The following is a 26,757-nucleotide window of genomic DNA, read 5'->3' on the forward strand; positions in this document are numbered from 1 at the left end:
TATTTATAAAGATTTATTTAATTTTTGAGAGGTAGAATCACAGGTGAAAAAGAGAGAGAGAGAAAGAGAGAGTGTGTGAGCATAAGAGAGAGATCTTCCACTTCCTGGATCAGAAGTAGAGCAGGGGCCAGCGCTGTGGTGTAGCGGGCACAGCTGCTACCTGCAGTGCTGGCATCCCATATGGGCAACGGTTCAAGTCCTGGCTGATCCACTTCCAATCCAGCTCTCTGCTATGGCCTGGGAGAGCAGTGCCAGATGACCCTAGTCCTTGGGTCCCTGGACCCACGTGGGAGACCTGGAGAAAACTCCAGGCTCCTTGCTTTGGATCAGCCCAGTTGAAGCCATCTGGGGAGTGACCCAGGGAATGGAATACCTCTCTCCCTCTCTCTGTCTCTCTCTCACTCTCTCTCTGCCTCTGTAACTTTGCCTTTCAAATAAATAAAAAAAAATCTTAAAAAAAAAAAAAAGAAGTAGAGCAGTTGGGACTCAAACCATTGCTCAGATGGGACACATACATCACAGGCAGCAGCTTACCCCAGGGCACCACAATTCCAGCCCCTGATTTGGTGCTTAGTGACTACTAGGTACTATGGTAAATGTTGTATATTTAATTGACATCATTTAATTTGAATGATGAAGAAACTGAGACATGGGTAATTTATTGAAGCTCAAACAGCTGGTATGATCAATGTTAGCCTATACTCTAAGATGCAGGTCCAAGTTTTAACCTTTGAAAGCCTCACCTATCCACCCATACTAAGTGGCTCCATTAGCTTCATAATTTTATCTTTAATATAGAAAAGAAATCAAAGCTGTATTTTTTACAGTACATGGATTAAAGAATTAAAACTTCATGCATTTTGAATTCTTCCCCAGTAGCTTCACCCAACACATGCCTAGGCACTTATTAAATCTCATTTATTTTTCCTTAAAAATGTTTATTCATTTTCATTTCAATGCCACCCCTCTAAACAAAGTTCTCATTGTTTATTAAATAAATAATGCTTTAATACCTTCTTGTTCAAAACACAGAGCTTGGTATCAAAGATAGGAAAAGAAAAAAAAAGATGATGAGTTTTGCCTTTAAGAACTTTAAATTTTCATTATGATTATGCAAAGATGCTCTTTTACACACTTATCATAAATTTTTATAATAATCCTGTAAATAAGATAAGATTTTTATTGACATTATATTTGAGAACATTGAGACTCACTATAGAATCACAGAGATGACATACTACTTACTATGGAATAGATCCATATCCTGTCTGAAAATATAGATGATATTCTCTAACCAGTATGTTGTCCTTCATGTAACTGTCCAAATGGGGAGGCCTCTGTGAATGACATAAAATATGCCAGACATTCAGAGACCAGAAAAATCCTAGCTAGCTTGATTAACACTGGAGAATTTGCATGCAGGGTGTACAACTAAAGGGTGGGTAGGTTTTAGGTTGTTGGTCCCTGAGGAAAACACACCGACCACGGAATAGTACAATACCCATTTAGATAACGTGAGCAGAGCTTTGGCTCCTAGGCACTCTTCAATGGGAGACACTATCTAATAAGCAGAGAAGTGAAAAGCAAGAGTACTGGAGGCAGCCATTGATGGGATTTCTAATCCTGCCAATGGAGTGTCTTGGAGAAGGCACTTCACCTTTCTGCAGCATCCATCTTTACAATCTGGCACAATAACACTAACTGTAAGATCTGGGGAGGGATGGTAACACTAACTGTAAGATCTGGGGAAGGATGGTAACACTAACTGTAATATCTGGGGAGGGATGAGGGGGAGTCAGTGACATAGTTCTGGATACATGGTGGTCCTTATAAATAAGACTTCTATTCTGAGCTAAGGAATTTGGCTTCTCTCCTGCTTGGTTGGAAGCACTCATCTGGTTTCCCACTGCTTACAGAATGCAACTGAAATGCTGTTGCTTGGAGTTTTTTCCCAGCACTCCTGACACCTGTTTTTAGCTTTAGTTACACTAATCTATTCAGAGTTTGCTCAAAGATGTGTGCCCAACTCAAGCCAGTATGTGTGGAACTTCACTGTTTTTAGTACTGAACATCCAGTGTCCTGGAAACTCCTCAGTTGCCTCAGGAAAACTGGTACAGTTGATCATCCCAGCCCAAACATATTACATATTCCCAAAGTTCTGTATATTTGACTTCTTATGTATTTCCATCACGAAGTTGCCACCTTGCAAGGATTCATTGAAGGCAATACAGGCTGAAGTGCTTGAAATGCTTGTAACCAGAACAGAATCAGCTTTCTTTTTGTTTCTTTTTAAAATAGACTTTCATAAACATAATGAGATATCTTAGAGATGAGACCCAAGTCTAAACACGAAATTCATTTATGTTTCATAAGCAATTTATATGAAGAGCTCAGAGGTAATTTTATGCAGTATTTTTAATAGCTTTGTGCATGAGACAAAGTGCTATGATGTGAAATTTTCATCTTATGATATCATGCTTACATTCTTAAAGCATTATGGGTCATATTTGGTACCAAAATATTTACCAAGTATAACTGGATCAGAAAAGTTACAATTGGATCTATGGGTTGGGAGCATATACTGAAAATATCACTTTAACTATTATTTGGAAATAAATACAAAAATCTAGAAAAACAGTACAAATTAAGCATATATACTTAACCAGATTCATCTCATGTGAAGGTACTTTGAAACAAAGAAAACTATAATTGAAAGATAGGTTTATTTTTTGAAACAAAAACTTTTAAATCTGTGTACAGTTTTTTCATAGTAATCATTTCTATAAATGTTTTTAAAGACCCATTGTATAAATGGGGCTCAAAAAGTTTTTGCACCACAATGAGCTTGTCTTTTCATTTCATTTTCCATGAATTTTTTGAAGCACTCTCCTATTAAACTTTTTAAAAATTTGTTATACCAGATTCATGTATTTGATATATATATTTATAAAGGAATATAGCGACACTTCTTGCCACACTCCATCTCTTCCACCCTCTCACATTCCTACTCTTAATTTTTAAAAAGATCTATTTTCAGTTTACTTAACAATCATATAGTTAATATTATACTTAGTAAAAGAGTTCAACAAATAATATGAAGAAAAAACAAGCAAGAAAGCAAAAAACACTATTCCTCAGTGGAACAGAAAAAAGGCTGTAAACAATCATCAAATCCCAAAATGTCCATTTCATTCCAATACATTACCTCGGATCAGGGAAAATATATGAAATCTGTCTTTTTGGAACTTGCTTATTTCATTCAATGGTTTCCAGTTGCATATATAATATTGCAAAAGATAGAATTTCATTTTTTCCTTTACAGCTGAGTAGTACTCCATAGTGTATATATACCATAATTTCTTATCTAATAGACAGTTCATGGACATTTGGGTTGATTCCATATAGTAGAATTACTGTGAATTGTGCTACAATGAACATGAGAATACAGATATCTCTTTCAGATGCTGATTTCTTTTGGTCTGGGTAAATTCCCAGGAGTGGGATGGTTGGATGATAGGGTGGATCTATATTCAGATTTCTGAGGTATCTCCATATTGTCCTCCACAGTGGTTGTACCAGTTTACATTCCCACAGGTGACCAGGGTGTCTTTTTCTCCACATCCTTACCAGCATTTGTTGTTTGTTGATTTCTGTATGGGAGCATTCTATCTGGGTTGAGGTGAAACCTCATTGTGGTTTTGATTTACATTTCCCTGGTGGCTAGTGATCCTGAGTATTTTTTCATGTGTCTGTTGGCCATTTGAATTTCCTGTCTTGAAACATGTCTGTTCAAGCCCATTTCTTAATTGGATTGTTTGTGTTATTGTTGTTGAATGTCTTGAGCTCTTTATAATTGCGTAGTTTGTAAATATTTTCTCTCACTCTGTCAGCTGCCTCTTCACTTTGCTGAGTGTTTCTTTTGCAGTGCAGAAGCTTCTCAGCTTGATGTAATCCCATTTTTCAATTTTGGATTTTATTGTCTGTGCTTCTGGGGTCTTTTCCAAGAAGTTGTTACCTATGCCAATGTCTTGCAGAGTTTCCCAAGTGCTCTCTAGTAATTTGAGGGTATCATGTCTTAGATTTAGGTCTTTGATCCACTTTGAGCTGATTTTCATGTAAGGTGTAAGATATGGGTCTAGTTTCATACTTCTGGACGTTGGAGATCCAGTTTCCCCAGTACCATTTGTTAAAAAGACTGTTGTTCCTTCAGGGATTGATTTTAGTTCCTTTCTCAAAGATAAGATGGTTGTAGAATTATGGATTGATTTCTGGAATTTCTGTTCTGTTCTATTGGTCTACACATCTGCTTTTGTGCCAGTACCAGGCTATTCTGATTATAACTGCCTGTAGTATGTCTTGAAATCAGGTATTGTGATGCCTCTGGCTTTGTTTTCATTGTTTAAGATAGATTTAGCTATTCAGGGTCTCCTGTGTTTCCATATGAATTTTAACATCATTTTCTCTAGATCTGCAAAGAACGTCATTAGTATTTTTATTGGGAGTGCATTGAATCTATAAATTGCTTTTGATAGTATGGACATTTTGATGATGTTGATTCTTCCAATCCATGAACATGGAAGATTTTTCCCTTTTTAATGTCTTCTTCTATCTCTTCTATAGTGTTCCATAGTCTTCATCGTAGAGATCTTTGACATCCTTGGTTAAATTTATTCCAAGGTATTTAAAGAACTATTATAAATGGGACTGATCTTGAAAGTTCTTTCTCAGCCATGATATTGTCTGTGTATACAAAGGCTATTAGTTTTTCCACTATCTCATTAGATGTAGAGAAAGCATTTGATAAAATACAACATCCTTTCATGATGAAAACCTTAAGCAAATTTGGTAATAGAAGGAACACTCTTTAAGCCCATGGCTAGCATACTATTGAATGGGAAAAGGTGCCACTAGGCAAGGAAAAAATATCAAAGGGATATAGATTGGAAAGGAGGAACTCAAACTATACCTATTTGCAGATGACATGATCCTATTTATAGGAGATCCAAAAGACTTCGCTCAGAACCTATTGGAACTCATAAAAGAGTATGGTAAAATGGCAGGATATAAAGCCTATTAACATTTTATGGCTTTGTTTTATCATTTGTGTTCTTTCTGTAACATAAATGTAATATTTTTCAATAGTGATTATTTAAAATTTTTTAACATAGTATATAGATATGTTCAGATAGGTTCAGTGGGAGAACTCATTTCTAACCACGAAGAAACAATATATGAATGGGTTTTCATCATAGTTTTGCTCAAAATCAAATGCTCTGGGATCTGCTTTCAGAAGAGGACAACTCCAGGTGTTTCTAGTAAGGCCCAGGAAAAATAATCTGGGATTCAAAAGGACCAGCTGGAGTCTACTCAGCAGTTACAGCACCAAGGAGTTCCACTAATAGACAGGAGACACTGATGGGTTTGAGAAAAGAGGAAATGATACTCTCTTAGTGCCCAAGTAAGATAATAGTGATTCACATTTCCTTGACTCTTTGACCTGTCCCAATAAGATGATTTATGTCTAGAATTCAGAAAACTTCTTTTCCACAAGAGAGACCCATTTATCACACTCACTTTTTCACTCTAGTTATTCATAAGCAGAATGATAAAATTAAGGGCCACAGAAAGAATTAGACTGCTGTCATTAGTGTGATGGGTTTTTTTCTTGACACAGTTATACAGGATGAGGTAGTGGGTAACTAAAAATATGCTTCACTCCTGAAACTTTGGGATTCTGCTTTTAATTATCATTGAAATGTCACTAGAGATGCACTTCAACAGTTTTTGATAAGATACAAACTAACAAACTGAATCCAACTGCTACAGGGGGAATTTTTTTAATTTCACAGCTGGTTGAAAAATATACTGTGGTCGTATAAAGGAGAAATCATAACAATGGCCACCTGTGATATGAAAATATATATCAGTGCATGAAGATAAACACTTACATCTTAGTTAAAATTGCTTTTGTTCATAACAAAACATAGTTATTCTATCTGGTCTTCTAAAATTCAAAGGATTCATTTTTCAATTACCTTTACTACTATTTATCTGGAATACAACCAACCTTTAATTTACTTTATTGCTCCCTTATTAAAATCTCTTTGGATTCCTTCCCCTATTTAAGTGTCTGGTATTTTGCACTCTCATTTCTCACATGGGTCATATTTATGTGTTGTTCTAATAAACAAACACATCTACCGACTACACTTGGCGTTGATAATGTTCTTCTTGCTCCAAGGAAAGAAATTCTGGCAGTTCTATTAAGAAAGTGGTACCAGTACTATTAATCAATGTAAGGGTTGATTTCATCCAATAGAAACATGTGTATTCCAATCTGTAGTGTTATGTGCAACCACTTAAAGAGAACATGATGCACGCAGTTACAGAAACTCATGCTTGGGTCTATTGTACAGTTGTGGCCTGAGGCTGCCTACTGCCAGCTGGGGAGATTCTGTGCACCTCTTTACAAAGCAGTGGGATCTGTGAGGCCTTACTAATATCTTGAAGTGGGCCATGGAGAGAGTACAAATTACAGAAATTGACAATACTAAACATCTTTTCCTGAAATCTGGGTTAGGAGTACCAAAATAAGATACCCCAGAATATGGGTAAGGAGGGTTGAGCTGAATGTGCAGCTGTAGAGCTGAAGAAGCTAATTCAGGAAAGCTTTCTGTGCCCCTACTAACCACCACTTGCCTATAAGACCACAGGTTTACAAAGACAAAAGGTATCCAACCTCTCTCCCCTCTTGACCAGGGAGAACAGAGGTCTGACCACAGAAGACAACTTCTGACCCTATAAGCCTAGAGATGATGCCAGAGGAGTTCCCATTAGCAAGCTCTACTATCTAGCCTTTACCTGCCATTACTTGCCTTCCTCCAAGGTGCTGCCCCTGGAGACGCAAAGCCCTTTTCCTTTGTTGCATTACTGCTCTAAAAGCTTGCTGTTCTTTATTGAAGATGCCTTATAAATTGCAATTAAAAGCCACTTTTTAAAGAACTCATCATTCCCTTAGTAGCTCATGTGTATAGATGAAATATATGTATTGTTAATTTTCTGCCTGTTTTTCTCTTGTTAATTTGTCTTTTGTTACAGGGCTTCATTTTAACTAAGAACTAATTAAAGTCGAACACAAAATAAGTTTTCTTTCCCTACACCATGATCAGTACACCACTGCTTATAAAGGAACTCTGAGTTATGACTCTGGTTTTGTAAATGCTGGACCATGCACAGGTAGAACTGAGTGAAATAAAAATGGTCTGCCCTTTTTGAAGCTGTTGTCTGTCAATGGTTTTTAATCCTGAATTTACCTCTTAAAGACAAGAAGAAAGAGAACAATGTTTGGAGAAGATTGTGGATAAGGAAGGAAGATATTTCAGATAAAGACGATCACAGTTGGGCTCCTCAGTTATAAATAGTTATCTATTATTTCACAGGAAGGCCAATAATGGATGGTTCCCAAAACACAAACTTCCAAACTGGACTATAAGAAAAGAACATAAACAAAAAAATTTCTTTAGATATAAAAATATATTAAATCAATTTATTAACCTTTTGAATATAAAAGAAAGTTGAATATACAAGTCATGCTGAAAACCAACAAAACTGTTTTTTGCATAACTTGATGTCTACTGAAAAAGTAATTTGCTTTGAGATTTTTTAATAGACAAGTTTACTTATAGCATAGAATAGAATGACTACTAATTGACGTAAGCTAAGAGGCTAATGAAAGAAATAAATATTTGGAATGAAGAAGGATATATCAGGATTTCATGGATGGTGGGGCTGGTGCTGTGGCACAGTGGGTCAAAGCCCTGGCCTGCAGCACCAGCATCACATATGGGCACTGGTTCATGTCTTGGCCGCTCCTCTTCTGATCCAGCTCCCTGCTAATGCACATGGGAAAGCAGTAGAGGATGGTCCTGCACCCACGTGGAAGACCTGGAAAACTCCCAGCTCCTGGCTTTGGATAGGCTCAGCCATTGCAGCCATTTAGGGGCGTAAACCAGTGGATGGAAGACCTCCTTCTCTCTCTGTCTCTACCTCTGTCTTTCAGATAAATAAAATGTATCTTTAAATGATTTCATAGATAGTGTGAGACTAAGAGAAATTTCTTTACATATTATTTATATAAATGTACCTCTTATTGTATATACATATGCGTACACACATATTTGGATTTACATGCATATACACTCATTTACATACATACATACATTTTGGCACAGTAGTCATTTCAGAGGAATCAAAAATTCTTTGAAGGAAAAAGTCATATTATTGACAAAATTCTCACATACCTTTCACTCTATCATTTCACTTTCCCAAGCTTTTTATCATGTCTACTTTTGTAGATTTTAGTTTTCTTAAAAAAATTATGCAGCTACTTTAGGGTAGTCTACATCCTCTTTCTTTCTGTTTTCAAGATTTTGTTTATTTATTTGAAAGTCAGAGTTAGAAGGAGAAGTGGGGGGGGGGAGAGAGAGAGAGAGTGTCAGAGAGACAGAGAGACAGAGAATATGAATCTTCCATGTGCTGGTTAATTTCTCAAATGGCCACAATGGCTGGGATTGGGCCAGGTCAAAGCCAGAAGCCAGGAACTTCTTAGGGATCTCCCAAGTAGAAGCAGAGGCCCAAGGGCATGTTCCATCTTCCACTGCTTTCCCAGGCATTCCCAGGCACATTAGCAGGGAGCTGGACTGGAAGTGGAGCAGCTGGAATTTGAACTGGTGTCCACATGGGATGGCTGCATTGCAAGCAGTGACTTAACGCCCTGCACCACAGCACTGGTCATACTTTCATTCAGAAAGGAATGATTCATGGATTTCAACCTTTTGCTAGAACCCAAGGAGACTTAAGTGCTATGTATGTTTTCTTGAACTGCATCAGATAATCTATAGGGGCTTCATGCAGAATCATGAATGTTAATCTTATCTTTAAATTAATTCTGCCTCTTTGCCTACTACTAAGATCCAAAAACATTTTCACTTTTCTTCACATCAAATGTGGTCTAAGCAATCTTTTCTTTTTCTTTTTCCAGAAAGCTTTCACAGTAAAAGGAGACCTGAGGGTTTTTCTCATCTTGCTGCAGAGAGCAACAGTACAGTATGTGCATAAATGCCCACGCAGTAAGGTTAATAATATTCTACGAGGAGTCTATTTTTAGATTAATAGAACTAGTTTACACAAAGCAAATCTGCACTGCAGAAAAGAAGATCTTTAAAAGCTGGAAATAATTCTAGATAAACTCTAAGAGCAAAAGTAACATTTTCTTTCCTACATTGAGTCTATATTAATTAAATGAATTCAAAAACTTAGCTACTCTCTAAAGGTCTTTTAAAATTGCTAGTATCGATCATGACCTAAATTTACTTCTACAGAGTTTATAGAACAGAATTTGACTTTGGAATTAAAAACAATGGGGAAGAAAATCTTGTCATCTTATATACAAAATGGCAGAATAATTATTTACATGTATTAACATGGAGACAAAGATCACTTTGTAGGTCTTTACTGTCATATTAAATACATGGATTCAAAAACCATTTCCAAAGTTTCCATTGGGCTTTGGTAGACTATAATTTTGGTTTACTCAGAGAAGACAAATCTCTGAGTGTAAACATGGAGTCATTATTCTGATTCTACTCAATGCATTGGAATTGAGCATAAGCCTCACAAACAGAAATGCTGATTTCATTCAATGATGTGTTTATAAGCCATAGATAGTGAAACATACAACTTGGGTCTTATGAGCAAACTATTCCTATACAAAGTCATCTCACTGAGAATTTGAGTAAAGAAACTAATTTCACTTATTAACTATTTAAATTATTTTCCTAGTATATCAGTAGTTTGTGTTCTTTTAAGAATAAATTTTGGGGGTCAGCACTGTGGCATAGTGGATAAAATCACTGCCCTCAATGCTGGCATACCATATGGCTGCCAGTTTGTGTCCTGGCTGATCCACTTCCAATCCAGCTCCCTGATAAATGACTTGGGAAAAGCCTCAGAAGACAGCCCAAGTGCTTGGGCCTCTGCCATCCATGTGGAAGACCTGGATGAGACTCCTGTTGCCTGTCTCCTGGTTTTGGCCTGGCTCAGTCTTGGCCATTGTGGCCACTTCAGGAGTGAACCAGCTGATGGAAGATCTCCCTCTTGATCTCTCTCTCCCTCTCTGTAATTCTGACTTTCAAATAAACAAATAAATTTTTTTTTATTTTTTTAAAGATTGTATTTATTTATTTGAGAGGTACAGTTACAGAGAGTGAGAAGGAGAGACAGAAAGAAAGGTCTTCCTTCTGCTGATTTATTCCCCAGTGGAAGCAATGGCTGGATCTGCACTAATCCAAAGCCAGGAGCCAGGAACTTCTTCCCAGCTTCTTCCCACAGGGATGCAGGGGTCCAGGCACTTGAGCCATCTTCTATCGCTTTCCCAGGCCCTAGCAAATTATTTCATGAATATTAGCAAATAGATTCTAAGATTTATGTGGAAGGCAAAAGAATCAGAATGGTCAATACAGTATTGAAGAAGGAAAATGTGAAGATTGAAATTACCTTATGCCAACACTTACAGTAAAACTAGTGATGAAGTCAATGCAATATTTATAAAATAATAGACAATTTGGTTAAGAGAACAGAACAGAGTTCAGAAAAAGATTCACACAATTGTGGTCAATTGACCCTTCACAAATGAGTGAACAGTGCTCAAACAACTGTATATCCAACTGCAAAAATGTTAATGTAGACACAGACCTTACAAGGAACAGGAACTTATATGCATGGCTGGTGAGAATGCAAAATGGTACAGTCATTTTGGAAGACAGTTAATGTAGTTTGTTACAAAGGTTAACATAAACTTATAATATGACCCAATTCAAATGCGTTCAAAATTATATCTACACCAATACCTGCACATTACTGTTTACAGCAGCTTTATTCATAACTGTATGACTGGAAGCAATCAAGATATTCTTCAATAGGTGAATAGATAAATCAACTGTGATACATTCAGACAGTGGAATATTACACAGTAATGTAAATAAATGAGTTATTCAGGTATAAAAAAGACAAGGGGTACTTTAAATACATATTGCTTAATGAAAAAAAAGGGTTGTCTTTAAAAAGCTACATGCTCCTACTATGAGATTCCAACAACAACATTCTAGAAAAGGCAAAACATGGTTAGTACTTGCCAGGAGCTCACAAGGTAAAGAGGGAGGGATGAACAGTTGAAGTACAGGGCTGTTCTAGGGCAATGAAAATCTTCTGTATGACACTATAATGGTGGATGAATGGCATTACACATTTGTGAAAGCCAACTGGATGTACAGCACAGAGTGAAGCCTAATGTAAACTACGTACTTTAGCTAATGTTGATGAATCAATATTGGTTCCTCAATTTTAACAAGTATCCATACTAATGCAAGATGCTAACAGTAGAGTACACTACAAGAGAATATAGAAATAACAGGGGTATATGTGAACATTATTTTCTTTAACAAGTCTACGTAAACCTAAAACTGCTTAAAAAATCAAAGTCTATTTTTAACAATTAAATACTGAGGTGAGTATTAACTTAGTTGTTAAGATACTGGTGAATGTGTCTGTGTCCTGTTTCAGGTTGCCTGGGTTTGATAGCTATTTCCAGCTCCTGACTCCAGTTTCCTGCTAGACAATGGTAATAGCTCAAGTAGTTGTGTGTCTTCCACCTGTGTTGGAGACAAGATTGAATTCCCAACATCCAGATTCAACCCAACACAGTCCCAGCCTTTATGAGCATTTAGTGAGTGACTATCTCTCTTTGTGATTCTCAAAATTTTTAAGTAAATATTGTTTATTAATTAAACTATAGTTACTTTGTATTAAATGTGTTCATATTTGAAGTTTTGAAAATATCTCAATAATTGCTGTTATAAGGAATATAGTTTTCTTATCTTAAAAAGTTTTACATTTTTTCATAAATAACATTTCACTAATCTTAGAGTAAATAAAGTTCTCTTGTAAATATTTATTTTCATATGAGATATTTCAAAGTATATTTATTTTGTGTGAAATACATTAAATAAGAAACTAATGAGTTAGGGAGAAAACATTTGCCCTAGCAGGTAAGCCACTTGTTGGGATACCCACATCCTGTATAAGAGTGCCTGAGTTTGATTTCCAGCTTCACTCTTGATTTCAGCTTCCTGCTAATATGCACCCTTGAGAGCAACAGGTGATGGCTTAAGTAGTTGGGTCCCTGCCAGCCACATGGGAGACTCAGACAGACTTTTAGGCTCCTGGGTTTGGTGTGGTCCAGCCATAGCTACTACAGTCAGTTAGGAACAGATGAGAACTAACATACACACACTCTCTCCCTCTCTCTCTCTCTCACTCCCCCTCTCAAATAAACAAAAATTAAAAGTAACTAAATGCATGAAAAACTTTTGATTAACTCCTTAATTTAGAAAGAGGAAGTATCTAGAAAAGAATATATCTCATTTTATACTCATCAAAAGTTACAAGTTCTTTTTCCCTTCATGATATATATATATATATGAAATAGTTTTCTTCTTTAAATAATTATTGTGATATATTTAGTAACCAAAATATTGCTTTGTAAACAATAAATATTTTTATGATAATGGCAGATAAATATGATGTTTTCCTTCTATTTTACATTTTTTTGTTTCTGGACCTCTCATGTTTACATCATAAATTTTGTGATTACTCTATGAGACCTGATAAATCAAACCTATTTTTAAACATCCTTTCAGTTTAATAAACCATTCTGAGTACTAAATGATGAAAACCACAGGGAAACTATGAATTAGAATTCTGCAATTTGTCATATAGTGCTTATATAAGATCTAATTATAACTAAAAAATATACTGATTCTCTTCACCCCCAATATCCTCACCTTATCTAAGCTACACTCTTTTTTTTTTTTTTAACTCTGATAGACTCCTAATTGCTGTCTCTGTTCTCCATTTTCCTCCTTCCTAGTCCACTCTCTATAGAGCAGCTATAATGATCTTGCTTAAGCACTATCTGATCATGTCACATTTGTGCTTAAAATCCTTCAAGGGCTCTCAGCATCACTCTCTTCTCTGTTCTGTGGCTAATTGTCTCTTCTTCTTCAGGACTCAGCTTCAAGGTATCCTTTTTGGGGAAGTACATTGTGTGCCTCTGCATTGTAGGATACTAAACATTTTACAGTCTCAGGATGCTGTTTCTACCAGAGCACTCACCCACCTGCCATGACACTGTGATGTGTAAAACCGCACAATTTCTGCCCATGTCTTCTAAGAGAAAATGAGCTCCAGAGACATGCAAAACAGATATTCATGTTCCAAACATAACATAAGGCCCAGCACATATACAAAAAGTTCATGGCAAATGGAATTAAATGTTGGAAAGATTATTCATGGGTTATGGGTTTCATTTTTCTTCACCAAAATTAACTTAACTTTGAATTCTGGTTTCCACAAAATTTTTGAAGTAACCTTGAATATACCTGACAAATATTTCTTGAACAATTAAACCACTACCCAAGATAAACAAAATTCACAATAAAGAGGTGACTGGAGAAGAGATAAGGGTAACCGAATTTAAACAGCTTAATTAGCCAAATAGGAAAGAGATTTCAAGAATACATTTAGTTCAAGATATCATTTGTTCCCTGACCATACAGAAGGTCTTATTTATAAAATTTCCTAAGGTGAGGAAGGACCATACTATCACTCATAATCTGCAGAAAAGCAACAAAAACACCCCAAAACCTTTTTCAGAATTTCTATTTTTTTCTTTAAAGTGCTGATGAACCAACTGACAGAATAAAAGGAAGCAGAGTGGGCTTTAAGACATACCAATCATGGTTTTCCCAAGTGTTCCTTTCAAAGAAAGAATGGAAATATAAGAAAATTCATTCGGTATCTACAGTGACTTATTCTTGTCCCCAGAACAGCCAGTTTTTAGAAGCAGTATTAGAATAAACCTAATTTATTCCTAAGAGCTGAAGCTAACGACAGTATACTTAACCCCACAACTTCATGTTGCTAGAGAGACAGAACTGCAATAGATTTGCCAACGTAGTATCTTTTGATCTTCCCTATTTCTAATTCTGTAAAATTGTGAGTATAGTGTGCTCCTGAGAGTAAGTGACACGTAAGCCAAGAGTATGCACTCAGGGAAAGATCTGCAGTAAGAAAATTCCAGGCAAAGGAAAAAGCACGTGTTCTGGAAGGTGGGCCAATAGAAACAAATGAGGCCACGGGATTGCAGCAGACCGGAGAAGAGGTTAAAGCTGCAGGTAAATGCCAAATCATGGGCTTGGGGGGAACTCAGTATACGTTCTGCATAAAGTCTTTTTTTTTTTTTTTTTGACAGGTAGAGTCATAGACAGTGAGAGAGAGAGAGAGACAGAGAGAAAAGTCTTCCTTCTGTTGGTTCACTCCCCAAATGGCTGCAACGGCCGGTACTGTGCCGATCTGAAGCCAGGAATTCAGTGCTTCCTCCCAGTCTCCCATGTGAGTGCAGGGACCCAAACACTTGGGCCATCCTCCACTGCCTTCCTGGGCCACAGCAGAGAGCTGGACTGGAAGAGGAACAACTGGGAGTGGAACCTGGCACCCATATGGGATACTGGCGCCACAGGTGAAGGATTAAGCAAGTGAGCCACGGCGCCAGCCCCTGCATAAATTCTTGACAGAACCTGCTGATGGGTGAAGAGAAGCAAAGATAAGAAACAACTTCTCATTGAAAAAGGTACTAATAATCCACATTCCAAGAAAAGGTATCTCAAATCCACTTATTCTTGAAGGATGATGTGAAGCTGCATGGTCAAGGAGATAATGAAACCTTCCTTTATGGATGGTCACTTTAAATTTCTAATGTTTGTCGTTTGTGCAGGCTGTTTACTGTCTGCACTGATGAGTCAGCCACCGTGGAGAACTGAAAGTCAGTGCTATCAAGTCCGCTGGTGCACCCCAGCGAGATTCGCAAAGAACTCAACTGTTTGCACGCTATTTGCTATGACAATATGGCTTCTCTGGAGCACGCTGCAGAGAACGCGCAGAGCTGGATGCGCGTCTGGTCTGGATTTCAGGTCTGGGTCAGGGCCAGCTCTGGCTGGAATGCATATTTGATCTCATTTTTTATGTTTGCCTTATATTTTACAAATTACGCATAAATTATTGAAACTGGGTCAAAAAAGAAATCATCAGTTAAATTAATAATTCATGATACCTTTGCAATTTGTCCATCCATTTATAAAGGCTTAGAAAAGCTGTGTAGTAGTACTGAAGTTGAACTCAAAGCACAACTCTTAAAATTGCCCATAAACAATAGCTTCAGGGGGAGAAGAGTCAAATACAGGACTGGCAGCAATTTCCATCCTGGAACCTATGTGTAGATTAATTTAACAGCAAATAAACTGAAATAGCTTTTGGTTTTTGGTTTGAAAAGACTTGATAGAAACAACTAGATATTGTAGGATGTTGTAAACAGGTAGGTTTTAATGGTATTTGGACAAAAATATGAATTGTTAGCATTTCATAAATTCTGGTTAAAATGTAATGAAGAAAGAAACTGAGATGGGAATTCACAAGAAACAAAGCTTGAAAAATCCAGAGATTCAGATAGATTGCCTCACTAACACTTTGTCTTTTCTGTTTTGGGAATATTTTCAAAGTCCTGGTGAACTCATTAACACCTCCAGCAATTAAGAAGATTTTAAATGACTTAAAAATCTGGAAATTTAATAGAATAACTTAGATGTAGAATAAAGTGATTTTGAGATTACTTGTCTAATGGTTTTTCTTGGTGTCAATTTTTCAAATATTGAAATTAAAGATGAAATTTTGAAACTTTTCTCACTACTAGTGAAAAATACTGAGATAAAGGCATTTATACACAACACACACTTGAAACATTAAATTATTAATTTTACTGCACATGAAAAGTCTTATCAAATGAACTTGTAAATTCAAGGCCAAACCAATCTCGAAATTGTTAGAACCAGTACAAAAGCAGACAGCAAATTAATAATTTTATTTATATATCTCTATATGTATGTGTGTTTAAAATACATCCTAGTGCTTTCCATTATATTTTCTATATTTATAAATTATTTTGAGTGAAATTTTTTCAATTCTAAATTCTTTTAAAAATTTAAATTATAATTCAGTCTTTATATTTAACAAAGTTTCAAGTTATGTCAGTTTTGAAATTTTAGGATATATTCTATTAGTTTATAGAGATAATTCACATTTTATTAATATTTTTATTAAAAATAATAATTATGAACATTTATAAGGTACAATGTGATATTTGATATATGTACACAATGCAGGGTGATTAAATTAAGCTAATGTGCCATAACCTTGCTTGTCTATCATTTTTTCTGGTATATTTCAAAGGTACTCTCTTAGCTATTTTGAAATATACAGTACATTATAGTAATTCTCCCTTATCCACAATGGCAGCATTCTAAATCCCGAGCAGATCTGTGAAATCATGGAGGGTATCAAAACCTAAATACATTGTGCTCTATTCCTTTATTTTATTATTTCTGGGTGGGTGCAAACTGTTGAAATCTTTACTTAATATATACTAAATTGATCTTCTGTATATAAAGATAATTGACAATGAATCTTGATGTGAATGGAATGGGAGAGGGTCGGGAGATGGGAGGGTTGTGGGTGGGAGGGAAGTTATGGGGAGGAAAAGCCACTGTAATCCATAAGCTGTACTTTGGAAATTTATATTTATTAAATAAAAGTTAAAAAAATAAATAATAAATAAAACAATAAAAAAAGAAAAAAAAGAGAATGGGAAGTTGGAAAAGTTTAAAACTCTGCAGAGAAACATGCAGATTCCTAAGAGGTCATGTTCTAGGTGAGATACACCCCATATGTTGGGAAGAAGCCAGAACCCAAGAGAATCTGAAATATCATCTATGAGCCCTATTCCCCCCAATGCCCTGCCAATATGCATTACTTTTCCTTCATCTTTAGTACTATAATGTGTCCATTAAGCAAGTATTGGATAGGATTAGGAAACATATTTGAATAATGCATATTTCAATAATGCAATAGGCAGTGGTCATCCTTTCTAATATAAGAACTCTAACCTCAAAACTAAAGTCTATCAAATTTACTAAGATGAAAGTGTTGGCCAAGAAGTTACCAAATTGCTAGACTCTCAAGTTACCATATTATAGCCAAAGGTTGCAGTTTTATGGATGTTTAAACTGCATTTTTAACATGATTAATTTCCTGGAAGTTTAACAAGAATTTTTGACTTTAAACTACCATTTCGCCTTTCTCCCTAAAATCCTCATGGGTGTATACACCAAATAATTTGTTATGTCCTGAAGTGTTTTTTTTTTTTTTGACAGGCAGAGTGGACAGTGAGAGAGACAGAGAGGAAGGTCTTCCTTTTGCCGAAGGTTCACCCTCCAATGGCCGCCACGGCCGGCGCGCTGCAGCCGGCGCGCTGCGCTGATCTGAAGGCGGGAGCCAGGTGCTTTTCCTGGTCTCCCATGGGGTGCAGGACCCAAGCACTTGGGCCATCCTCCACTGCACTCCCTGGCCACAGCAGAGAGCTGTCCTGGAAGAGGGGCAACCGGGAAAGAATCTGGCACCCCGACCGGGACTAGAACCCGGTGTGCCGGCGCCGCAAGGCGGAGGATTAGCCTAGTGAGCCGCGGCACCGGCCTATGTCCTGAAGTTTTGCAAGGAAATATTTAAAATTGATTAAGGTAGAATCAACATTATCCTTAGAATAATGCAATTCTCACCAGCACTGGAGTGGTGGGCCAATACTACAACAACCCATGGTTCCAGGGAAAGGCAGACATCATAATGGGGTGGGGGAAAGAGAACCAGGATGGAGAGGTGGCACTAGAAGGACTGATTAGGCTGCCCAGACCTCCAGCCTGCTGCCTCCTGCTGGTCTTCATGGTAAGCCGCAATGTCTCTTGCATTCAGACATCTACTAAACTCTAGTGTAAAGCAGGTATGTTTGCAAGCATGTTAAACAGCAATGTTTCCATTAAGTTTAACATGCATTTTAAAAACCTTCTAACATTTAACATTTTTGAAATAAGGATGCTTCTCACAATCAATAGCATGGGATTATTTCATCATGAAATTTTATATTCTGAGTCAGTCCTGTATATTGTTATTTTACAACTGGCATCAGATTTGGAGAATTGAGATAATTATGCACAAACCAAGCCATCCCAAAGGGAATGAGTCATCTGGCATGTGTGGACTTGGGGGAGCTGTTTTCTTATCAATCATTGCCTTAGAATAACTATCAGTTCTACAGAGAATCACTGACTTTTGGGTTTACCATGAGGAATTAAGCCATTGGAAAACTACTGGATGGGGAAGGTATTTTAATGAATTAGTTTAATTCTTAGAGATTTTCCTCCTGAAAATATTGGCAAACTTGATATAAAAAGATACAAGAGTCTCATTGTACATCAAAATATTTTCTCAAGAACTTTATGGGAGAGTGAGCAGCCCAGGGATAGTTTAACCACCTAGAATTCTTCTTCTTCTTCTTCTTTTTTTTTTTTTTTTTTTTTTTTTTTTTGGACAGGCAGAGTTAGGCAGTAAGCGAGAGAGAGACAGAAAGAAAGGTCTTTCTTCTGTTCTTCTGTTGGTTCACCTCCCAAATGGTCACTACGGCCGGTGCGCTGCGCTGATCCCAAGCCAGGAGCCAGGTGCTTCCTCCTGGTCTCCCATGCGGGTGCAGGGCCCAAGCACTTGGGCCATCCTCCACTGCCCTCCTGGGCCACAGCAGAGAGCTTAACCACCTAGAATTCTAAGATAAATAACTCCATTCTTAACAGTCATATATATATATCTCATATATATATAGCCAAAGTCATAAGAAAATCATAACCATATTTTATATTGTTATTGTATATATACACAATTTTGTAACTTATGTCTTTTTAATTACTACTGGATTACAATAGTATCCAGAATAGTATCCAGCCTTTGTTAACTACCATCATTAGTGGCTGAATAATAATCTCGCAATGTATGAACTGTATTTTACAGCAATTTTCTCTACTGGTCCCCAGATTAGGCAATATAAAGCTATAATAGAAAAGGCTTGTGTATTTTAAAATATTTCTTTAAGACAGAGTTAATAAATAATATTTATGATATTAAACATATATGTATTTCATGGTTCTTATATAACAAGTATACCAGGTTTTTGTATGTTTTTGGGACAGATTCCATTTACACTATGCCTTAGATAGTGACGATAATTAGGTATACTTATATTTTTGGTCTTAACAGATGACAAATTAAATCTGATTTGCATTTTTTGATTAATTATAAGGTTGAATAAGTTCCCATATGTTTGTTTGATGATCATGAATCCTGTTTTATAGATTGTCTGCATATGTCTATACTCATTTGCATATTCAGTTACTTTAGTTTATGCACTAGGTTGTTATAACATTTTTGCATAATGTATTTTCAGCATTCTGAAAAATTTTATATTAAATATATGTATATTATAATTTTGAAGCATGAGTTTTTTTCTTTACCACTCATGGAACTGATACATATTAAATCAGGATTTCCTCAAATGCTCTTTTAAAAATTAACTTTAATTCTCAAGAATTTATTTTATTGCAGTCTAGGAGATGAGGGCTGGGTTTCATTTTAGCTTTCTGTATTACACAATTATTCTTATAACATACATTGAATAATTTTTCTCTTCCTAGAGGCCTAAGGTAATTTCATTAATATACTAAATTTCCAGATATATCAGGGATTTCTGGGCTAATTAATCTTTCACAAGATAAAAACCCAATGACTTTAATTATTATTATTCTGCAAGTATCTTGCCATCTTGCTTTCGTTTGTGACTTTCCTTACTCATGTTTATGTGCTTTTATTCCTCCATAGTACTTCTGATAAACTTTAGAAATACTTTACCACGTTTTCAAGAAAATGGTTTTGGAGTTTCTATTAGGATTGCTGTGGTCAAATCATAGAGAACTGAAATATCTTCAATATGCACCACTGTATTTCTGAAGTATGTCCTTTCATGATTTTCAGTTTATTTACATAGATTTATTATTACATGCAATTCTTATTAGAATGATTACCAGATATCTTATATATTTTTATTTTCTTTTTAAAATATTTATTTGACTATCTTTCACCTTGCCAAGTTACCAGCTATTTAGTGATCACAATTTTTTTCAGTTGATAAGATATACAACATCACTTACAGAAAATAGTGTGATTTAACTCTCTCTCATACATAGACCTTTGCTTCAATCTACCTTATTACATTGGCCAAAACCTTCAAACAACATTAAATCACCATGGTGATTTATACCATTCGTTGTAGCTTTCAGTTTAAGACAAATGTGTCCAGTAATTCACAGGTAAATTATAATTAATTTCAGTCTATATTAAAATTAGGGCAATTCTTGTGCTTAAGTTCTATGTGTAAGGCAAGTGTTTGGTCAGAATCCCAACAGTAGTGCTACATCTTGCTAGTTGAATTTTTATTTGAAATCTTGAAAGATTTACCTAAGAACACTAGGGAGGCAGGAATTTTGGGAGTCATGCATGTCTAAGCAAATGATCAGGGTCATGTCATTATTACCTTCATAACTTTGTAATAAGAATCTTCTCCACTCATTCCTCTACTAGGCTTTTGATTAGAAAGACAATCATATACTATGGGAAAGCAAAACTTAGTTAAATGCAACACTGAGAAAACCAATACATTATACCACGTCAGAAATATTTCAGGAGATATTGCTAAACATTTTAAAGAGAAAAATTAAGTAAAGATTTTGTAATTATAATAAAAGTTAAAAAATTCAATATCATCCTAACATTAGCAAATATTCATTTCTGTACCTTTTTCAATGTATGTGGATTTAGGAATGCTGAAGACAATTCATGGCATTTTAGGATTTTACTTCTGTTTGGCAGAAGAAAGATAGTATTGGTTTTGGAATGAAATTTTACCATTTCTGACTATGAAGTTTTATTTCATTCTTTTACTTCGTGAGCCAAACAGGTTAAGATGTTTCAGAATAGGACTTTCAAAATGAATTCTGATTTAAAGAGAAGGAAGATTGAGATGTACTAAGAAAAGTGTTCGGACAGCACAGTGTGTGATGGAAGAATACAACTTGGTATATGAGAGTAGAACACAGTGGAGAAAAGATTACCTCTAATCTCAGGGCATATTATCTAAGTTCAAACAATGCTCATAAAGGTTAGTTATCTTCAGGAAGTTGGCAAACAGGTTGCTATGCTACAAAATTAGGTAAGAGCTTTTCAAAAATAGTCTTTTCCTCTCTAAAATTAACAAATAATTAGTGGTGATTTTAAGAGTGTCTACCCTGAAATTCCAAATGTAAACTCACCACATAAAACAACAAATATTTCATTTAACGTAACTAGCATGTCAGAGGTAGAGCAAGATAAGGTGGTCAGACTCCTCAATCAAGTGAACACAACTGAGTTACACTATGACCACCTGGAGCAGGAGGTCCAGAAATGTGGCACTCCTATTTCAAGAAAACAGTGGGGACGCAGGAACACCAACAGGGCAGAGGCACATCTGTTTGCACACTTCACATGGTAACTACTATCCCAACATAAATATTCTATGATAAAAATATTTGAGGTGAGATGGTTATTAAATCATGTCACATTCAAGAAGGTACACACATACACAGATAAATTTCCTCTCTGAATCAATCTTTAAGCGACATCATTAAAATATAAATCTCTTACAAAAGAGCATTATATCAAAGCATAAATACAGGGGATTCTAAGATGGCCGAATAGGGAAACGACGTGCTGATTTTGACCAAGGGGAAGCTAACAGAAAAAAAGCAGAGGAAGAGAATTCTCAGGGGAACGTTGCAGAGCAGTCTGCAGTGAAAATTCTACAGAAAGAAGAAAGATGCCATGGAGTGGCATGGAAAGTACACACAGCAGCAAATGTGTACACTACTCACGACTTCCACAGCTGGGAGTGAGAGGAGATGCCAGCTGCTGAGAGCCAGGTGAGAGTAGACTGCAGCAGCCTGTGACACTGGTGATATTCCCTTTGGGAGAACCTCGTGGATATCACTGACTTTGAGTCCAGCCTGCAGTCCCAGCAGGGGGCAGGGTACCCACATAAGGAAAGCACATTTCTTTCTTCCCATCTCCCAACAATGGTGCCTGGTGACCAGCAGGGAGAAAGTGCCATCGAGGCTACTGCATATCACAAAACTAAGGGATTTTATCAGAGGGATAAATCCGTGTTTCCTACTGACTTTGATTCTTGTTTGGAAGGTGGGCAGGGGGATGGGCACCCAACTTAGTACTGTGAGGTTCTCCCATCACAGGCTACAAGACTCAAATTTCCAAATTGGAGTACCCACAGGCAGCTGGCTCTTGGAATGTTTCTGCTCTCTCTGTGGATGGGGCAGATTCGTGGGGATGAAAGGAGATCCTGTGAACCTTGTGACTATGGGAGTCCTGTGTGCTATGACTGTGGGAATTCTGTGACTGCAAAATAGGGTATGGGGAATAGCTGGGACTCTAGGCAATCACTGTGTCTGGCTTCAGAGGCTCAGCGCTGATTGCCTGGGGTGGCTCAATGCAAAGGATTCTGTGCTCATGTTGAGGACCACATTGATGCTTTGTGCAGTTCATATGCCTAGGTAGGTGGGGATTGTAGCCACTTTGGGCTAATCCCAGGCATTGATCACCTTAAAAGAGAAGAGGATAGTCTGTGATTATACGAGAAGATGTGATAATACCCTCCTCCTTGCTGACAACAGAGGAGATCTACTATGCTCAAATTAAATTCTCACCCCACCCTCAGCACTGACCAGAGCTCCCAGGCCCAACCCAGCACACAACTCTAGATATTCTTTGAAGAAGCAGACACTGCAATAAATTACAGACATAGTTCAAAGATAAAAGCCATCAGATGAGAAAACCAGTAAATGTTTCCATATATGCCTTAAAATAAACATAGAAATACAAGAAACTAGAACAAAGAAGACAACATGAATCTAAAAAGGACACAACACTTTCAATATTATAATGTAAAGGCAAAGAGATTGATGAAATGCCTGAAAATGAATTCAAAAGAATCATCATAAGATTACTCAGAAACACAGAGAAACAATTTGATGAGATAAAGAAATACATACAGGACATGGATGAAAAATTTTGTTAAGAGATAGAGATATTGAAGGGAACTCAAACTGAAATCACAGAAATTAAGAATTCAATATGTCAAATAGAAAATACAGTGGAAAGCCTTAACAATAGACTTGATGTAGCAGAAGAAAAGAATATGTGAGCTGGAAAACAAATACTTGGACAGGTCTCAGACAAAAGAAAAACAAAAAAAAAACTTAGAAAAATTGAAAATAGTGTGTGATATTTATAGGATACTATCAGATGACCTAACAGACCTTAGGAGTTTCTGAGGTTGTGGAAAGAGAAAATGGATTAGAAGGCCTATTCAGCAAAATAACAACAGAAAATTTCCCTACTTTGCAGAAATAAACGGATACCCAAGTACAGGAAACACATAAAAGACATGTTCAGAAAAGATCTTTACCATGACATATTCTAGTCAAACATTCAAAAGTAAAAGGCAAATAAAAGATTCTAAAATGTGCACAAAAAAATGCCAGATTACCTTCAGAGGATCCCTAATTAGACTAATAGCAAATTTCTCAACAGAATCCTTATAGGCTAGGAGAGAATGGAGACATAATCGAAATCCTAAAAGAAACTGTCAACCCAGAATAATGTACCCTGAAAAGCTCTCATTTATAAGGAATGCAAAATAAAAACCTTCCAAAAAAAAAGAGAGAAATTAAAAGAATTTTTCACCACTTGTCCAGCCTTACAAATGAGACTTTTTAAAGAAAGCTTTTATTTAATAAATATAAATTCCATAGGTAAAGCTTTTGGAATATAGCATTTCTTCCCCCCATAACCACCCTCCCACCCCGACTCCTGTCCCTCCTCCTACTTCCTCTCCCATCCCATTATTCTTTAAGATTCATTATTAATTAACTTTATATACAGAAGACCAACTCTATAGTAAGTGAAAATTTCCACAGTTTACACCCACACAGACAAACAAAATATAAAGTACTGTTTGAAGACGTTTTACCATTAATTCTCATAGTACAACTCATTAGGGGCAGAGGTCCTACATGGGGAGCAAGTGCACAGTGATGCCTGTTATTGATTTAACAACTGACACTCTTAACAAATGAGACTTAAGGATGTATTACACACAGAAATAGTGAATGCTAGTAATCATTATGAAAAAATGTGAAATCAGAAATTTACCTAGTAAAAGTATAAAAGAAACCCAAAGCAAAGAATAGTAATATTTATATGGGGCAGGTGCTGTGGTGTAGCGGGTAAAGTCGCCAGCTGCAGAGCCGGCATCCCATATGGGTGCTGGTTTGAGTCCTGTCTGCTCCACTTCCGATCCAGCTCTCTGCTATGGCCTTGGAAAGCAGTAGAAGAGGGTCCAAGTCCTTGAGCCCCTGCACTCGCGTGGGAGACTCAGAAGAAGCTCCTGGATCCTGGATCCAGCTTCAGATTGGCACAGCTCCGGCCGTTGTGGCCAACTGCGGAGTGAACCAGTGAATGGAAGACCTCTCTCTCTCTCTCTCAGCCTCTCCTTCTCTCTGTGTGACTCTGACTTTCAAAAAATAAATAAATCTTTAAAGAAAAGAATAGGAATATATACACAACAATGGCAGGGCCAAGTTGTTACTCATCAATAATAACCTTGAATATAAAAGCCCAAAATCATCAAGTTGAAGATACAGAGGTACTGAATGGATTAAAAAGCAAGATGCATATATTTGCTACCTACAACAAACAAATATCAACAAAGATACACATAGACTAAAAGTGAAAGGATGGAAAAAGGTATCCCATGCTAATGCAAAGCAAACACCAGCATGTTTGCCATCCTAATATCAGACAAAATGAACTTTAACATAAAAACCATTAAAAGAGACAAAGAAGGGCATTACATAATGATTAAAGGATCAATTCAACAGGAAGAGGTGACTATAATAAGTGCATATGCATCAAATACCAGGGACCTGGCTATTTAAAACAAATGTTAATGGATTCAAAAGGAGACATATACTCCAATACAATAATAATTGGAGATTTTAAAACCCCACTTTCATCAATGGACAGATCAAAAGACAGAAAATTACACAGCTAATCTACACTATGGATCAAATTGACCTAATTTATATCTACAGAACATTTCATCCCACAGTTGCAGAATACACAATCTTTTCTATAGCGTATGGAACTTTCTCTAGGATAGACGATATAATAGGCCATTAAGCAAATCTCATCAAATTCAAAAAACTGGAATCATTTCATTTATCTTTTCTGACCACAATGGAATGAAACTAGAAACTAACAACTTAAGAAAACATATAGAGAAAATAACACAATCTTGAATGAACAATGGGTCATAGAAGAAATCAAAAGAGAAATCAAACAATTCCTACAAATGAATTAAGATGACAACGCAAGATATCAAAACTTATGGGATGTAGAAAAAGTAGTATTTAGAAATAAGTTTATTGAAATTAGTTCCTATATCAAGAAATTGAAAAGGCATCAAATAAATGAGTTATGAATTCATTTCAAGGACCTAAAAAACAACAACAAACCAAATTAGAATGAGGGAAGAAGTAATTAAAATTAGAGGAGAAATAAACAAAATGGAAATTAAAAAAGGATACAAAAGATGAGCACTTTGTGATAAAATAATCAAAACTGATGCATCATTGGCCTAATTAACCACATAAAAGAAAGAAGACCCAAATCAATAAAATGAGTTTATAAAGGAGATGTAAAAATGGGTACCACAAGAATTGTCAGGAATTACTATAGTTACATTCCAACAAACAGGAAAAATCTGGAAGAAATGGAGATTTCTGGACACATATAATCTACCAAAATTGAGTCATGAAGACACAGAAAACCTAAGTAGACCAATAACCAAGATGCAGATAGAATCAGTAACAAAATTTTCCAACAAACAAAAGCCTAGGACTGGATGGTGTCACTCCTGAATTCTACCAACCACTTAAAGAAGAACTAATTACAATTCTTCTTAATTTATTAAAAAACAATTGAAAGGGAAGGAATCATCCCAAACTCTTTCTATGAGGTAGTATCATGTTAATTACAAAACTAGTACAGACCAATATCCCTAATGAACATAAATGCAAAAATCCTCAATAAAATACTAGCTAATTAAATCTAACAACACATCACAGAGATCATTCACCTGGACCAAGTGGGATTTATCCCTGGTATGCAGGGATGCTTCAACATATTCAAATTGATAAATGTGACACATAACATTAACAACTTGAAGAATAGAAACTACAAGATTATCTCAATAGATGCAGAGAATGTGCTTTATAAATATAGCATCATTTCATGATTAAAAACCTTAAGTGATCTGAATATAAATGGAAGTATCCTCAAAACAATCAATACAAATATAGAACAAACCTATAGCTGGGGAAAAGCTGGAAGCATTTCCACTGATATCTAGAACCTGACAAAGATGCCCATTTTCACCAGTGCTATTCAATGTAATTCTGGAAGTTTCAGCCAGAGACAGTAGATGAGAAAAAGAAATAAAAAGAGATGCAAATTGGAAATCAGGAAGTCAAATTATCTCTATTTGC

General features: G+C 36.2%; 1 protein-coding gene across 7 annotated transcripts in view; it reads right to left on the reverse strand.

Annotated features, from left to right (window-relative positions):
• The window catches only part of DLGAP1 (DLG associated protein 1), a 1,086,743-nt gene that overhangs the window by 724,724 nt on the left and 335,262 nt on the right, over nt 1-26,757 (reverse strand). Inside the window, exon 1 of one of the 7 annotated variants that reach the window (XM_089305877.1) lies at nt 1,246-1,264. The exons of the other annotated variants lie outside the window; for them this stretch is intronic. The gene's annotated coding sequence lies outside the window, so the exon portion shown is untranslated. Of the gene's footprint in view, nt 1-1,245; nt 1,265-26,757 lie in introns of those variants that run through there. 7 annotated transcript variants of the gene reach the window in all.

This window comes from Oryctolagus cuniculus, chromosome 10 (assembly GCF_051225735.1).
Source record: "Oryctolagus cuniculus isolate XC-2025 breed Fujian yellow rabbit chromosome 10, ASM5122573v1, whole genome shotgun sequence".
Classification (NCBI taxonomy): domain Eukaryota; kingdom Metazoa; phylum Chordata; class Mammalia; order Lagomorpha; family Leporidae; genus Oryctolagus; species Oryctolagus cuniculus.